Raw genomic sequence first — 15570 nt, 5'->3', positions numbered from 1 at the left:
GCGCTCAAAACATCCCGACGTTCCCAGATACGGGACAAGAGATGGAAAACTGGGCTAGCACAGCTTTAGTGGGAGTTCCTGTTGGTGCAGAGTCGATGGGCCAAAGGGCCTGTTCTTCACTGTGTGACTCTATGACTCTGAGGGAAGAAATTCCTCCTCATCTCAGTCCTAAACATCCTACCCCCTCCCCTTACTCTGAGACAGTGCTGGGGGTCACTGTCTGTGTGAAGCTTGCACATTCTCCCCGTGTCTGTGTGGGTTTCCTCCGGTTTACTCTCACAGTTTGAAAGGTGGATCAGCTGTGCTAAATTCTCCCTCAGTGTAACCCAATCAGGTCCCAGAGCTTGGTGACTACAGGCTTTTCACAGTAACTTCATTGCAGTGTTAATATAACTCTACTTCTGACACTAATGAATCCATTTTCAAACCTGATACTAGATTCCCCCATGTTGGCCTTGTTCTGTCAGGGTTCATGTGGACGTTTAAAGATTAGTCAATAATTCTTTAAGGACAGATTAAAGAAATTCTCGTTTCCTCCCACAGTACAAAGAAGTGCGGGTTAGGTTGATTGGCCTTTTGTCTGTGCAGTGTGCAAGAAACCAAACCTTTCACTGCATCCCAGTACATGGGATAGGACAGCACGGGGACACGATGGTTAGCGTTGCCGCCTCACAGCACCAGGGACCCGGGTTCAATTCTCGGCTTGGGAATGGAGTTTGCACATTCTCCCCATGTCTGCGTGGGTTTCTTCCTGGTTTCCTTCCACAGTCCAAAGATGTGCAGACCAGGTGGAGTCTGAGACACAGCAGAAGCAGGGTAAAGATTTGAAAATGGAGGACTTCTAACAGACTTTTAAGAGACAGGGTTTAAAAATGTAAAGATTACAAAACCAGACAGAGTGATGAGGCCTCACACCTTCAATGTTGATCTTCTCTCAGAATCAGAGAGATTGTGGGTTCAGCACAGAGCCTAAAATACTAGGCCCTTAGCATCGAGACACAGAGACAGAGACAGATATAGAGAAATGCAAAGACACAAACACACACAGATACCCAGAGAGGTATTGACACAGAGACAGAGAGAGAAACACAGAGAAAGATACACAGAGATACAGAGAGAGACACAAATAGAGAGAAATACAGAGACAGAGAGACACACACAGATAAACAGAGAGATATATACAGAGAGACAGAGAGAGACACAAATAGAGAGAAATACAGAGACAGAGGGAGAGACACACAGATAAACAGTGATATACTGAGACAGAGAGAGACACAAATAGAGAGAAATACAGAGACAGAGAGAGACACACAGATAAACAGAGATATACAGACAGAGAGAGATACAGATAAATAGAGGCAGAGAGATGTACAAAACCACATAAAGATATAGATAGAGAGACACACACATAAATACACTAATCAAGAAATACAAAAAGAGAGACAGAATTAGGCAAAGTCAGGTCTAGTTTTGCATTCAATGTATATTTAAAAATTCAGAGAGTATTTTACAGGGAAATTGATTTTAAAGTTAACAAAAGTACATATATCCTTTTCAGCTTCACACTGCGATCAGAACCCATGTGATCTGAGCTGCCCGGTATCTGTACAACTGTAACAGAGACCAGAAAGAGAAAAAAACAGCTCAACATCACGGGAAATGAACAATTGTAAATAAGGAACAAGAAAAGTTCTTTATTTATACATGAAACTTAAACTCCAAGAAAACTATTAACTACAATTACATTACAACAAAAATCACCGTATACATTTCACACTGAAAACTGCAATCCTGTCCACGATTGTCTCAGTTCCAGATTCAGAATGATAAACAGAGACAATTTGACTGTTACAGTCACCGAGAGCAGATATTGTGTTTGTGTCACTCAGAGATCTTCATAATCAGCTGAGGGAAATCTACAGCGTCCAAAATTCAACCCATCACTTGATCTGTAAAAGAGAGATACACCAATCAAGTAGATAAGGTTGTTAAGAAGGCATACGGTGTCTTGGCGTTTATTGGTAGGGGGATTGAATTTAGGAGTCGTAGCGTTATGTTGCAACTGTACACAACTCTGGTGCGGCCGCACTTGGAGTATTGTGTGCAGTTCTGGTCCCCACATTACAAGAAGGATGTGGAGGCTTTGGAGAGGGTGCAGAGGAGGTTTACCAGGATGTTGCCTGGTATGGAGGGGAGATCCTATGAGGAGAGGCTGAGGGATTTGGGGTTGTTTTTGCTGGAAAGAAGGCGGCTAAGAGGGGATCTTATTGAAACATATAAGATGATTAGAGGTTTAGATAGGGTGGATAGTGATAGCCTTTTTCCTCTGATGGAAAAATCTAACACGAGGGGGCATGGCTTTAAATTAAGGGGTGGTAGTTATAGGACAGATGTCAGGGGTAGGTTCTTTACCCAGATGGTGGTGAGGGATTGGAATGCCCTGCCTGCTGCAGTCGTAAATGCGCCTAGTTTGGGGGCGTTTAAGAGATCTGTGGACAGGTTTATGGACGAAAAGGGATTGGTTTAGGTTAGTGGGTCATTGTTGTTGTTTTTTTTTAACTGGTCGGTGCAACATCGTGGGCCGAAGGGCCTGTTCTGCGCTGTAATGTTCTATGTTCTATGTTCAATGATCAGATATTTATGATGTGGGACATTAGAGTTTTTAATTGGTAAAACATTGAGAGATTTTTCAAATCCCTTCTGTCAGTTTAATAACCCAGTCTGACAGCAGTTCCATTTCACACTCTCTGCTCAGTCCTGTGTTGGGGGGGGGTTTAGTGTGGGATCAGTGTTTGCTTTTCTCAAACTGCAGTGAGATCCCCAACAAGGCTAACAGACATTTAAAAACTTAAACATTACAAAACTAAACCAGACAGAGAGTGATTGGGCCTCCTGCCTTCAATACAGCGATCTTCGCTCCAGAGATTGTGGGTTCAGCTCAGAGCTGAAAATACTAGGCCCTTAGCATCAAAACACACAGACACACAGAGAGAAACACAGAGAGACAGAGACACAGAGACAAGAGATACACAGAGAGAAAAACACAGGGAGACAGAGACACAGAGAAACACAGAGACACACAGAGAGAAAAACACAGACAGACAGAGAAACACAGAGACAAGAGACACACAGACACACAGAGAGAAAAACACAGAGAGACAGAGACACAGAGAAACACAGAGACAAGAGACACGCAGAGAGATAGAAACCAAGAGAGACACGGATACACAGATATGGATACAGAGAAATAGAGAGATAGAGAGGCAGAGCAATAGAGACAGAGAGACACAGATACATAGAGATAGTCATAGATACAGAGAAATACAGAGACACAGAGAGACACACAGATACAGACAAGGAAACAGAAAGAGACACAGATACTGAGAAATAGAGAGACACTGGGAGACACACAGATACAGACAAGGAAACAGAAAGAGACACAGATACTGAGAAATAGAGAGACAGAGAGATAGAACATAGAACATAGAACATTACAGCGCAGAACAGGCCCTTCGGCCCACGATGTTGCGCCGACCAGTTACAAAAACAATGACCCACTAGCCTATACCAATCCCTTTTCGTCCATAAACCTATCCAGAGATCTCTTAAACGCCCCCAAACTAGACGCATTTACAACCGCAGCAGGCAGGGCATTCCAATCCCTCACCACCCGCTGGGTAAAGAACCTACCCCTGACATCCGTCCTGTAGCTACCCCCCCTTAATTTAAAGCCATGCCCCCTCGTGCTAGCTTTCTCCATCCGAGGAAAAAGGCTATCACTATCCACCCTATCTAAACCTCTAATCATCTTATATGTTTCAATAAGATCCCCTCTTAGCCGCCTTCTTTCCAACGAAAACAACCCTAAATCCCTCAGTCTCTCCTCATAGGACCTCCCCACCATACCAGGCAACATCCTAGTAAACCTCCTCTGCACCCTCTCCAACGCCTCCACATCCTTCTTGTAATGCGGGGACCAGAACTGCACACAGTACTCCAAGTGCGGCCATCCCCACACCCCCACTTCTTGCCTTCAAACAACTGCACAACCTCAAACAGACCATTGTCTGCAGCAAACTACCCAGCCTTCAGGAGAACAGTGATGACGACACCACACAACCCTGCCACAGTGACCGCTGCAAGACATGCCGGATCATCGACACGTATGCCATCGACTCACGTGAGAACACCATCCACCAGGTACACGGTACATACTCTTGTAACTTGGCCAATGTCGTCTACCTGATACGCTGCAGGAAAGGATGTCCTGAAGCATGGTACACTGGGGAGACCATGCAGACGCTACGACAACAAATGAATGAACACAGTTCAACAATCATCAGGCAAGACTGTTCCCTTCCTGTTGGCGAACACTTCAGTGGTCACGGGCATTTTCCTCTAATCTGCAGGTAAGCGTTTTCCAAGGTGGCCTTCACGACACACACGACAGCACAGAGTCACTGAGCAGAGACTGATGGCTAAGTTCCGCATATATGACGGCGACCTCAACTGGGATCTTGGGTTCATGACACACTATCTGTAACCCCCGTGACTTGCCTGGGTTTGTAAAACCTCACTAACTGTCCTGTCTGGAGACAATACACATCTCTTTAACCTGTGCTTAACCCTCTCTCCACTCACACTGTCTGTATCTTTAAGACTTGATTACCTGTAAAGACTCACATTCCAACCATTATTCTGTAAATTGAGTTTGTGTCTTTATATACCCTGTTTGTGAACACGACTCCCACTTACCTGGTGAAGGAGCAGGCTCTGAAAGCTTGTGGCTTGTGCTACCAAATCAACCTGCTGGACTTTAACCTGGTGTTGTGAGACTTCTTACTGTGTTTACCCCAGTCCAAAGCAGGCATCGCTACATCATGACCTCCCCTATAGCCAGTCAGGATACAGAAATTTCTCTCAAGGCCCTGGCAATTTCCTCCCTTGCCTCTCTCAGTATTCTGGGGTACATCCCATCAGGCTCTGGGGACTTGTCTATTTTGATGTTTCTCAAGAACCCCAATACCTCCTCCATTTTGATCTCAACATGACTCAACCTATCTATATACTCTTCCCCAGATTCATCATCCACCAAGTCCTCCTCTTTGATGAATACTAACGCAAAGTACTTACTTCACACCTCGCCCATTTCCTCTGGTTCCTCGCATAGATTCCCTCCCCTGTCCTTGAGTGGGCCAATCCTCTCCCTGGCTTTATATATGTATAAAAAGCTTTGGGATTTTCCTTAATCCTGCTGACCAAGGCTTTTTCATGACCCCTTTTAGCCCTCCTTACTCCTTCCTTAAGTTTCTTTCTACTTTCCTTGTATTCTACACTTGCTTCGTGTGCTCCCAGAGCTGGGAGCTTTGACAAATGCTTCCTTTTTCTCTTTGACTAGGCTCACAATATCTCATTTTCCAAGGTTACCTAAACTTGCCATACTTATTCTTCATCCTTACTGGAATGTGCCGGTCCTGAATCCCTATCAACTTACACTTGAAAACAAATGTTAACATGTTAGATGTTGATTTGCCCCCAAACATTTGCCCCCAGTCTACATTCTTCAGTTCCTGCCTAATATTTGTGGTATTTTGTGGCACTTTGTGGTATTCCCCAAATGTCCATCCACAAGTGTGTGAAGGAGGTCACGGATGTCCTATATGCCAGACTGGCCAGTATATTACATTTGACCTGGATCAGGCCCAGCAGGAAGCCCAGGCTGCAGCATTTGCAGCCATCACAGGGATACAAAATGTTCAGGGGACTATAGAAAGCACCCACATCACCCTCAAGGCCCTGCAAAAGGATTCAGGAAAATTCACGAACAGAAAGGCCTCCATTCTGTTGGTGCAATTGGTGTGTGACCACAAGGTGAATGTCATTCACCCCGGCACAGTACATGACAGCTTCACATTGAGGATTTCCGATATCCTGGAGGTCTTTGAGGAGGAGGCTGCAGGGATGGCTGGTGGATGACATGGGGTACCTGCTTAGGACCTGGCTAATGATGCCTGTTCGGAGGCCAGAGGCTGCGGAGACCCACTATAATGAGGCCCACCTTGCCACCCGTCCAATAGTAGGGCACTACATAGCGCTCCTCAAGATGTGGTCCAGGTGCCTGGATTGATCTGACGGTGCCTCCAATATAACCCCCTGATATCAACCCACATTGCGGTGATGTGCTGTGCCTACACAACCTGGCACAGCAACAAGGAGACCTTTTTGAGGATGTGGAGGCCGACCAGCCAGGCATCGCTGAGAAGGAAGAGGACAACGAGCAACACCACTCGGGTGCTAGAGGGCTGGTGGTAGAGAGGGAGGCTCTGAACACCACACACTTTGGCCATTTTGGGCGTGGTTGCTGCACATGGGTTCCATCCCCCCGCACCCCCCCCCCCAACACCCTCCTGCCCCCGTTTGGAGACTGACAATCTCCTGTAACATTGTCCCCGCAGAGTGCTGGGCTGGGGCATGCTTTGTTAGCGAGTTCCTGTGGCAGGTTGGAGGATGATGATGACTTGTGGTGCACCACTGTAATGATGCAAAGCAGCCTGACTCCTGCCTGAACTCCGCATGCATGCTGGCACCTGGGCCCACACCTGGATGGTGGATAAGAGAGCACTAAACCACTAAACTGAGTCCTGGGGAAGGTGTGCTGTGGGCAGAGGGAGTTTCTTGTGGGTTCTGATGAAGTTGTGCCCATTCACCACCACCCCACCACCAGGGCCAATGGCTGACTGACATGATTCTCTCTCTCACCTGCCCCCAATCACCACAGAGGCACAAATCCCACCGTCCCTCCCACCCCATCAACATGGCTTTGCCTCCATGGTAACAAGGCAAACTTGCTGGAATGCTCTAATGGTTATCTGACTCACCCCTTTTTTATTGTCTCTTGTTCTTGCGGGTGGAACCAAGTAAACAAACAAATTATGTTTGGAGAAAGAAAAAGGGGACGGCTCCCCAAAAGGAGGGGGAACGGCCCGAACGGAAACAAAAAGCTGACTCACCCAAACTGCCTGCCACTGATCTGCCCAAACAAGGGCAAGCTCCATAAAAACCCCAACGATGGACAGACAGACAGGCAGGCAATGGACGAAGGAATGGTTGCCAGCTCCCAGATTTTCAGAATCAGACCTGACCAGCTTTCTGGAGGCAGTGGAGGAAAGGTGGGACACCCTCTTCCCACCCCAGCAGGACGTTGTCTCAGGGGAAAAGGTGGAAATGCAACCTGGGAGGCAGTGGCAGCATGCTCCAGATCTCTGGCCAGGAGAACCGGGAAGCAGTACTGCGAGAAGCTGAGTGACCTCATCCAGGCAGCAAGGTGAGGGTTAACCGCACCCAACATCTTCCCCCAGAGACCCCCACTCCCAGCACCTTGCTTTCAGCTCCTGATCCCCAATCACCTGCAATCTCGCACCCAAGAGTATCACAACGGTGCTGTCTGAGAGCCAGGGGTGTGGGGGGATAAGGGGGTCAGTAATACTGGGGGTCTCTGATGTCTATGATGGCGAGGGGGGTGGCTGTAGCTGGCCGCTGCACGGCGGGGGGAGGGGGAGGGTTGGCTGTACCTGGCCCGGGGGGAGGTGGGAGGTGGCTGTACCTGGCCCGGGGGGGAGGTGGGGGGTGGCTGCACCTGGCCCGGGGGGAGGTGGGGGGAGGCTGCACCTGGCCCGGGGGGAGGTGGGGGGTGGCTGTACCTGGCCCGGGGGGAGGTGGGGGGAGGCTGTACCTGGCCCGGGGGGAGGTGGGAGGTGGCTGTACCTGGCCCGGGGGGAGATGGGAGGTGGCTGTACCTGGCCCGGGGGGAGATGGGAGGTGGCTGTACCTGGCCCGGGGGGGAGATGGGGGTTGGCTGTACCTGGCCCGGGGGGAGGTGGCTGTACCTGGCCCAGGGGGAGGTGGGAGGTGGCTGTACCTGGCCCGGGGGGGAGATGGGGGTTGGCTGTACCTGGCCCGGGGGGAGGTGGGAGGTGGCTGTACCTGGCCCGGGGGGGAGATGGGGGGTGGCTATACCTGGCCCGGGGGGAGGTGGGGGGTGGCTGTACCTGGCCCGGGGGGAGGTGGGGGGAGGCTGTACCTGGCCCGGGGGGAGGTGGGGGGAGGCTGTACCTGGCCCGGGGGGAGGTGGGGGGTGGCTGTACCTGGCCCGGGGGGAGGTGGGGGGAGGCTGTACCTGGCCCGGGGGGAGGTGGGGGGAGGCTGTACCTGGCCCGGGGGGAGGTGGGGGGTGGCTGTACCTGGCCCGGGGGGAGGTGGGGGGTGGCTGTACCTGGCCCGGGGGGAGGTGGGGGGAGGCTGTACCTGGCCCGGGGGGGAGGTGGGGGGTGGCTGTACCTGGCCCGGGGGGAGGTGGGGGGAGGCTGTACCTGGCCCGGGGGGAGATGGGAGGTGGCTGTACCTGGCCCGGGGGGGAGATGGGGGTTGGCTGTACCTGGCCCGGGGGGAGGGTTGGCTGTACCTGGCCCGGGGGGAGGTGGGGGGTGGCTGTACCTGGCCCGGGGGGAGGTGGGGGGTGGCTGTACCTGGCCCGGGGGGAGGTGGGGGGAGGCTGTACCTGGCCCGGGGGGAGATGGGAGGTGGCTGTACCTGGCCCGGGGGGAGATGGGGGTTGGCTGTACCTGGCCCGGGGGGAGGGTTGGCTGTACCTGGCCCGGGGGGAGGTGGGGGGTGGCTGTACCTGGCCCGGGGGGAGGTGGGGGGTGGCTGTACCTGGCCCGGGGGGAGGTGGGGGGTGGCTGTACCTGGCCCGGGGGGAGGTGGGGGGTGGCTGTACCTGGCCCGGGGGGGAGATGGGGGTTGGCTGTACCTGGCCCGGGGGGAGATGGGAGGTGGCTGTACCTGGCCCGGGGGGGAGATGGGGGTTGGCTGTACCTGGCCCGGGGGGAGATGGGAGGTGGCTGTACCTGGCCCGGGGGGAGATGGGAGGTGGCTGTACCTGGCCCGGGGGGAGATGGGAGGTGGCTGTACCTGGCCCGGGGGGGAGGTGGGGGGAGGCTGTACCTGGCCCGGGGGGAGGTGGGGGGTGGCTGTACCTGGCCCGGGGGGAGGTGGGGGGAGGCTGTACCTGGCCCGGGGGGGAGGTGGGGGGAGGCTGTACCTGGCCCGGGGGGGAGATGGGAGGTGGCTGTACCTGGCCCGGGGGGAGGGTTGGCTGTACCTGGCCCGGGGGGAGGTGGGGGGTGGCTGTACCTGGCCCGGGGGGAGGTGGGGGGTGGCTGTACCTGGCCCGGGGGGAGGTGGGGGGGTGGCTGTACCTGGCCCGGGGGGGAGATGGGGGTTGGCTGTACCTGGCCCGGGGGGAGATGGGGGTTGGCTGTACCTGGCCCGGGGGGAGGTGGGGGTGGCTGTACCTGGCCCGGGGGGAGATGGGAGGTGGCTGTACCTGGCCCAGGGGGGAGATGGGGGTTGGCTGTACCTGGCCCGGGGGGAGGTGGGGGGTGGCTGTACCTGGCCCGGGGGGAGATGGGAGGTGGCTGTACCTGGCCCGGGGGGAGGTGGGAGGTGGCTGTACCTGGCCCGGGGGGAGGGTTGGCTGTACCTGGCCCGGGGGGAGGTGGGGGGTGGCTGTACCTGGCCCGGGGGGAGGTGGGGGGTGGCTGTACCTGGCCCGGGGGGAGGTGGGGGGGTGGCTGTACCTGGCCCGGGGGGGAGATGGGGGTTGGCTGTACCTGGCCCGGGGGGAGATGGGAGGTGGCTGTACCTGGCCCGGGGGGGAGATGGGGGTTGGCTGTACCTGGCCCGGGGGGAGGTGGGGGGTGGCTGTACCTGGCCCGGGGGGAGATGGGAGGTGGCTGTACCTGGCCCAGGGGGGAGATGGGGGTTGGCTGTACCTGGCCCGGGGGGAGGTGGGGGGTGGCTGTACCTGGCCCGGGGGGAGATGGGAGGTGGCTGTACCTGGCCCGGGGGGAGGGTTGGCTGTACCTGGCCCGGGGGGAGGTGGGAGGTGGCTGTACCTGGCCCGGGGGGAGGGTTGGCTGTACCTGGCCCGGGGGGAGGTGGGGGGTGGCTGTACCTGGCCCGGGGGGGCGGTGGGGAGGGGGGGGGGCAGAGCCAGTTTTTTTATTTTTCTGCATTCGTTCAATTCGTGGTTCCAATCGAATCTCCTGATAGTCTGGCCCCGCCCCCTGCCTCCGCTCTTGTGAGTCTGGCCCCGCCCCCTGCCTCCGCTCTTGTGAGTCTGGCCCCGCCCCCTGCCTCCGCTCTTGTGAGTCTGGCCCCGCCCCCTGCCTCCGCTCTTGTGAGTCTGGCCCCGCCCCCTGCCTCCGCTCTTGCGAGTCTGGCCCCGCCCCCTGCCTCCGCTCTTGCGAGTCTGGCCCCGCCCCCTGCCTCCGCTCTTGCGAGTCTGGCCCCGCCCCCTGCCTCCGCTCTTGAGTCTGGCCCCGCCCCTGCCTCCGCTCTTGTGAGTCTGGCCCCGCCCCCTGCCTCCGCTCTTGTGAGTCTGGCCCCGCCCCCTGCCTCCGCTCTTGTGAGTCTGGCCCCGCCCCCTGCCTCCGCTCTTGTGAGTCTGGCCCCGCCCCCTGCCTCCGCTCTTGTGAGTCTGGCCCCGCCCCCTGCCTCCGCTCTTGTGAGTCTGGCCCCGCCCCCTGCCTCCGCTCTTGTGAGTCTGGCCCCGCCCCCTGCCTCCGCTCTTGTGAGTCTGGCCCCGCCCCCTGCCTCCGCTCTTGTGAGTCTGGCCCCGCCCCCTGCCTCCGCTCTTGTGAGTCTGGCCCCGCCCCCTGCCTCCGCTCTCGTGAGTCTGGCCCCGCCCCCTGCTTCCGCTCTTGTGAGTCTGGCCCCGCCCCCTGCCTCCGCTCTTGTCACCGTGCGGATGTGCCGCCGTTGAACTGGGGTAAACACAGTAAAAAGTCTGACAACCGGTTGGATTAAAACCTGGTGTTGTCAGACTTTTTACTCCGCTCTCGTGACCCTGGCCCCCCCCACTGCCTCCGCTCCCGTGACCCAGGCCCCGCCCACTGCCTCCGATCTCGTGACCCAGGCCCCGCCCACTGCCTCTGGAAACGGTCTCGCCCGTATTTGCACAGATTGACTGGATAAGATTCCGCCTGAAAAACACATCAGCAATTCTCCCATTTTTATACTCGCGGGACACAGAAAAATTCTGCCTAGTGTCTCAAAAGCTCTTTTTTTTGACGCAAAACTCATTTAAGATGCAGCATTGAGCAAGTTTGTAGATACAGTGTGTCGGGTTTTATAGTCTTGTTCAGGCGAGACCGGAAATACTCGCCTGAGGTCAATGGAGGTTTCCTTTGTTGGACCCTCATCTACTCTGATTCCGAAGCGGGAGAGGTGGTAGAGGTCCAGCCGCTCTTTGTCTCGGAGACTGAGTAAGCAGAATCTTGCAAAATCAATAGACATCTCCAATTGTCCCTCATATGTTATCCCTTTGTCTCGCTCCTTTTTTCTCTCTCCTTGTCTCTTCTAATCTCTCTTGTCTTTCTCCCTGTACTGGTCATTTTCTCTCTGATCTCTGTCATGCCTTTGACCCTTCTTTTCACATGTTTCCCTTTCATAAATATACTCAATGTCCCTTTCCTCTTCTTTGCTGACCTTCCTTTCCCTTCATCCCCTCTTTCACTCTGGGTCTTCCTTGTTTTCATCTCTTTTGTCACGTACCTGCCTCAAATGCTCACATACTGTCCCGTCACATCTCCCTGATCCAACGTGGCCGCACTGTCCACACTAACCTTGCTTGCATTGTACTTTCTGTAAATAAATGTATAACAGCAGCACTGGACATCGTTTATTTTGTTATGAAAATTAAATGTTTTTGTTCTGAAGCCAGTTGTCTGGCCCAGGATTCTAATGAAACAGTTTCTTACAATCATATCAAATCATGCTGTCCGAAAGGACACACCCAACCACCACTCACCAAGATGCAGTTACCAGAAAGCTGTGAGTTTCAGGGAAGTTCCACAGTTCACAGACGTGCTGTGAGCTACAGAACGTGGCGGCAATGCAGATCTTTGCACACTACAAGCCTTTAAGCAGCATACAGATTGGGAAAGTAGCTGTTCTGATGTGTTTTGTGGATTAAACCATTGCTTATTCTGGAGAAGAACATGATCAAGGAACTTTGAACTTTCACCTCTGGTCAAATGTCCATTGGATAATGTGGAGCAAGTGTCAGCTCACACAATCCAAACACACAAGACTGAAAGGCAGTGTTTACTTTCTTTCACACGGGGTGTAGCGTAAACAGAACAGCGCCAGCTGACTGGGAAAGTTAACGCGGGCTGAAATGACTGCACGTTTATAATGCAGACTGAACGTGGGTAAAGGACCGGAATCTGGAAGCAGTCAGCGAGAATAAGAGTCACTCAAACTTGAGCTCATAAGCAAGCAGAGCAGGAAGTATGTGTATAATGGCCTGAGATGAGAGATATAAAGAATCCTTGTGTCTCCAAACTGGACTCGTGAAGCCTGTGCTAAGGAAGATCAGTCGCACTAAGACACTTTGATGAGTGATTAGATGATTTTTTTCCAAAGTATATCAGTTGGTGGAGGGATAATGAGATGCTGATGTGTGCAGTTCCTTATTCCTGTCTCCACAGCAGATACAGCTGATTTGCTTCCCCGCTTGGTGCAGCCTCTACCTACAGCCGAATAAGCAGAGTTCACTTTGTGGCTTCCCTTCTGGTACAGTCCTGCTATTTCCAAACAGACATATTGGTGAACTGTTAATTGATAAAGTGCAGTCTATTTCTTAAGGAACGATTTGGATTAATGTGTTTATTTACAGTGTTTTCTCCAGTTGGGGGATGACATCAACTGAAATTGCCAGAAAGGGAGGACCAGAAAGGTGAGTTCCAGGACTGGGAAATTCCAAATGGCTCAGTGAAAGAATACTTCTTATCAAAGAAGTCTTCTTATCGATAGTCACCCTCCTGCCTCTATTCCCAGGACTGTGAGTTTATTTCAGATTTACAGCTTTTGTTGTTTTGTGAATTTATCATTGAAATCTGTGATTCTGGAGAATGAGAATGAAGGAATACAGCAGTGAACAAAAACACATTGCACAGTCCCTAAAACTCTGCGTGAATTAACTGGTAACTTCACCAAAAAAAAACAAAAAAACTGCTTTTCTTGTCCAAATTTTTGCAAGCAATTTTGTGGCATAATCAACTTGTTTTAACAAAGAAACGAAACTTGCATTGCAAGGTTGCTGCTAGATTGCTATCCTGTCCAGGACTGCACTGCAGGTCCGAGGCCACAGCTTAGTCAGGTTGGCAAATTAGGAAGACCCTTGTCAAGTACAATATTATTTGGATTTGAACATGCTTGTTTTAACGTCTTAAACATTCTCTTGGAAGTGAAACTTGAGTTGCATAAAAGGTTCAAGCTGATGAAGTTTAGTTCCTCCAGGAAGTCACATGGTCATTTCCCTTTTCAAGTTCTTTCCCTCCGTTTCCAACATCTGCAAAGAAAGGAGGAAATTCTTGTCATTATTGTGAGGAGTAGCTGTAAATATGGAAACGGTTACAGATTGGGAATGAGATTACCAATCTGGGCGAGTGGCAGTCATGTGTCTAACATCTGTACACCCACTCACTGAGAGAGACTGTACAGCCCTGTTGAAAGGGCATGTAGCCCAGCAGCCAAGAGCTTACTCACTCTCACAGTGTCCAAATCCCATCTATTTTATATAACAGCAATCTTACAATTAATATCATAATTAAATTGTGGATTTTTTCATTAATTTAAAGGATACTGTTTCGCTGGCTAGGCCATCATACTTTGCATCTTCCCTATTTGCCCTTGAGGGTCACAGAACTCGGGCAGTAGGGTGGCATAGTGGTTAGCACAGCTGCCTCACAGTGCTAGGGACCCGGGTTTGATTCCTGGCAGCACGGTGACACAGTGGGTTAGCACAGCTGCCTCACAGTGCTAGGGACCCGGGTTTGATTCCTGGCAGCACGGTGACACATTGGGTTAGCGCTGCTGTCTGCAGCGCCAGGGACCCAGGATCGATTCCCAGCTTGGATCACTGTCTGTGTGGAGTTTGCATGTTCTCCCTGTGTCTGTGTGGGTTTCCTCCGGGTGCTCCGGTTTCCTCTCTCAGCCCAAAAGACATGCTGATTAGCTCCATTAGCCATGCTAAATTCTCCCTCAATGTACCCAAACAGGCGCTGGAGTGTGGTGATTAGGGGATTTTCACAGTAAATTAATTGCAGTTTAATGTGAGCCTACTTGCGACACTAATAAATAAACAGAACTATTAAAAAGAAGGCAGCTACTCGGTCCATTGTGTCTGTACTGGCTCTCCAATCCAGCATGGCGACTCAGTGCCATTCCCCGGCCTTTTCCCCGTCTCCCTGCACATTGTTTCCGTTCTAATCATCATCCGACTCCCTCTCGAATCCCTAGATCGAACCTGCCTCCACCACACTCCCAGACAGAACATTCCAGAACCCAACCACTTGCTGGGTGAGAAAGCTTTCCCTTTTTAAATTTATTTTATGGAACGTGAGTGTGACTGGTGCGGCCCATCCCAAACTGCCCTCCATTTCAGAGCTCACTTAAGAGACAACCACATTGCTGTGGACGTGGCCAAAAATTACAAAACATTGTGAATGAAGTGGAAGTATTAGTGAGAGGCAACATGGTTTTTGTGAAGGGGAGGTCGTGTCTCACAAACTTGATCGAGTTTTTCGAGGAAGTGACGAAGATGATTGATGAGGGTAGGGCAGTGGATGTTGTCTACATGGACTTCAGTAAGGCCTTTGACAAGGTCCCTCATGGCAGACTGGTGCAGAAGGTGAAGTCGCACAGGATCAGAGGTGAGCTGGCAAGGTGGATACAAAACTGGCTCGGTCAAAGACAGAGGATAGCAGTGGAAGGGTGTGTTTCTGAATGGAGGGCTGTGACAAGTGGTGTTCCTCAGGGATCAGTGCTGGGACCTTTGCTGTTTGTAATATATATAAATGATTTGGAGGAAAATGTAACTGATTTGATTGGTAAGTTTGCTGACGACACAAAGATTGGTGGATTTGCGGATAGCGATGAGGACCATCAGAGGATACAGCAGGATATAGATCAGTTGGGGACTTGGGCGGAGAGATGGCAGATGGAGTTTAATCCGGACAAATGCGAGGTAATGCATTTTGGAAGGTCTAATACAGATAGGAAATATACAGTAAATGGCAGAACCCTTAAGAGTATTAATAGGCAGAGGGATCTGGGTGTACAGGTACACAGGGCACTGAAAGTGGCAATGCAGGTGGAGAAGGTAGTTAAGGCATACGGCATGCTTGTCTTCATCGGTCGGGGCATTGAGTTTAAAAATTGACAAGTCATGTTGCAGCTTTATAGAACCATAGTGAGGCCGCATTTGGAATATAGTGTTCAATTCTGGTCGCCACACTACCAGAAGGATGTGGAGGCTTTGGAGAGGGTACAGAAAAGATTTACCAGGATGTTGCCTGGTATGGAGGGCATTAGCTATGAGGAGAGGTTGGAGAAACTTGGTTTGTTCTCACTGGAACGATGGAGGTTGAGGGGAGACCTGATAGAAGTCTACAAGATTATGAGGGGCACGGACAGAGTGGATAGTCAGAAGATTTTTCCCAG

At 52.3% G+C, this 15570-nt stretch overlaps 1 protein-coding gene across 1 annotated transcript in view; it reads right to left on the bottom strand.

Moving 5' to 3' along the window:
* Nucleotides 1-11730: 11730 nt before the first annotated feature.
* Nucleotides 11731-15570, bottom strand: part of LOC145339352 (sodium channel regulatory subunit beta-1-like) — a 60049-nt gene continuing 56209 nt past the window's right edge. Inside the window, exon 6 of the mRNA XM_080183796.1 lies at nucleotides 11731-13417. The gene's annotated coding sequence lies outside the window, so the exon portion shown is untranslated. The remainder of the gene's footprint in view (nucleotides 13418-15570) is intronic.

Source organism: Carcharhinus amblyrhynchos, unplaced genomic scaffold, assembly GCF_965287045.1.
Source record: "Carcharhinus amblyrhynchos unplaced genomic scaffold, sCarAmb.v2.hapA scaffold_419, whole genome shotgun sequence".
Lineage (NCBI taxonomy): Eukaryota > Metazoa > Chordata > Chondrichthyes > Carcharhiniformes > Carcharhinidae > Carcharhinus > Carcharhinus amblyrhynchos.
This window is presented reverse-complemented; position numbering and strand designations above follow the sequence as displayed.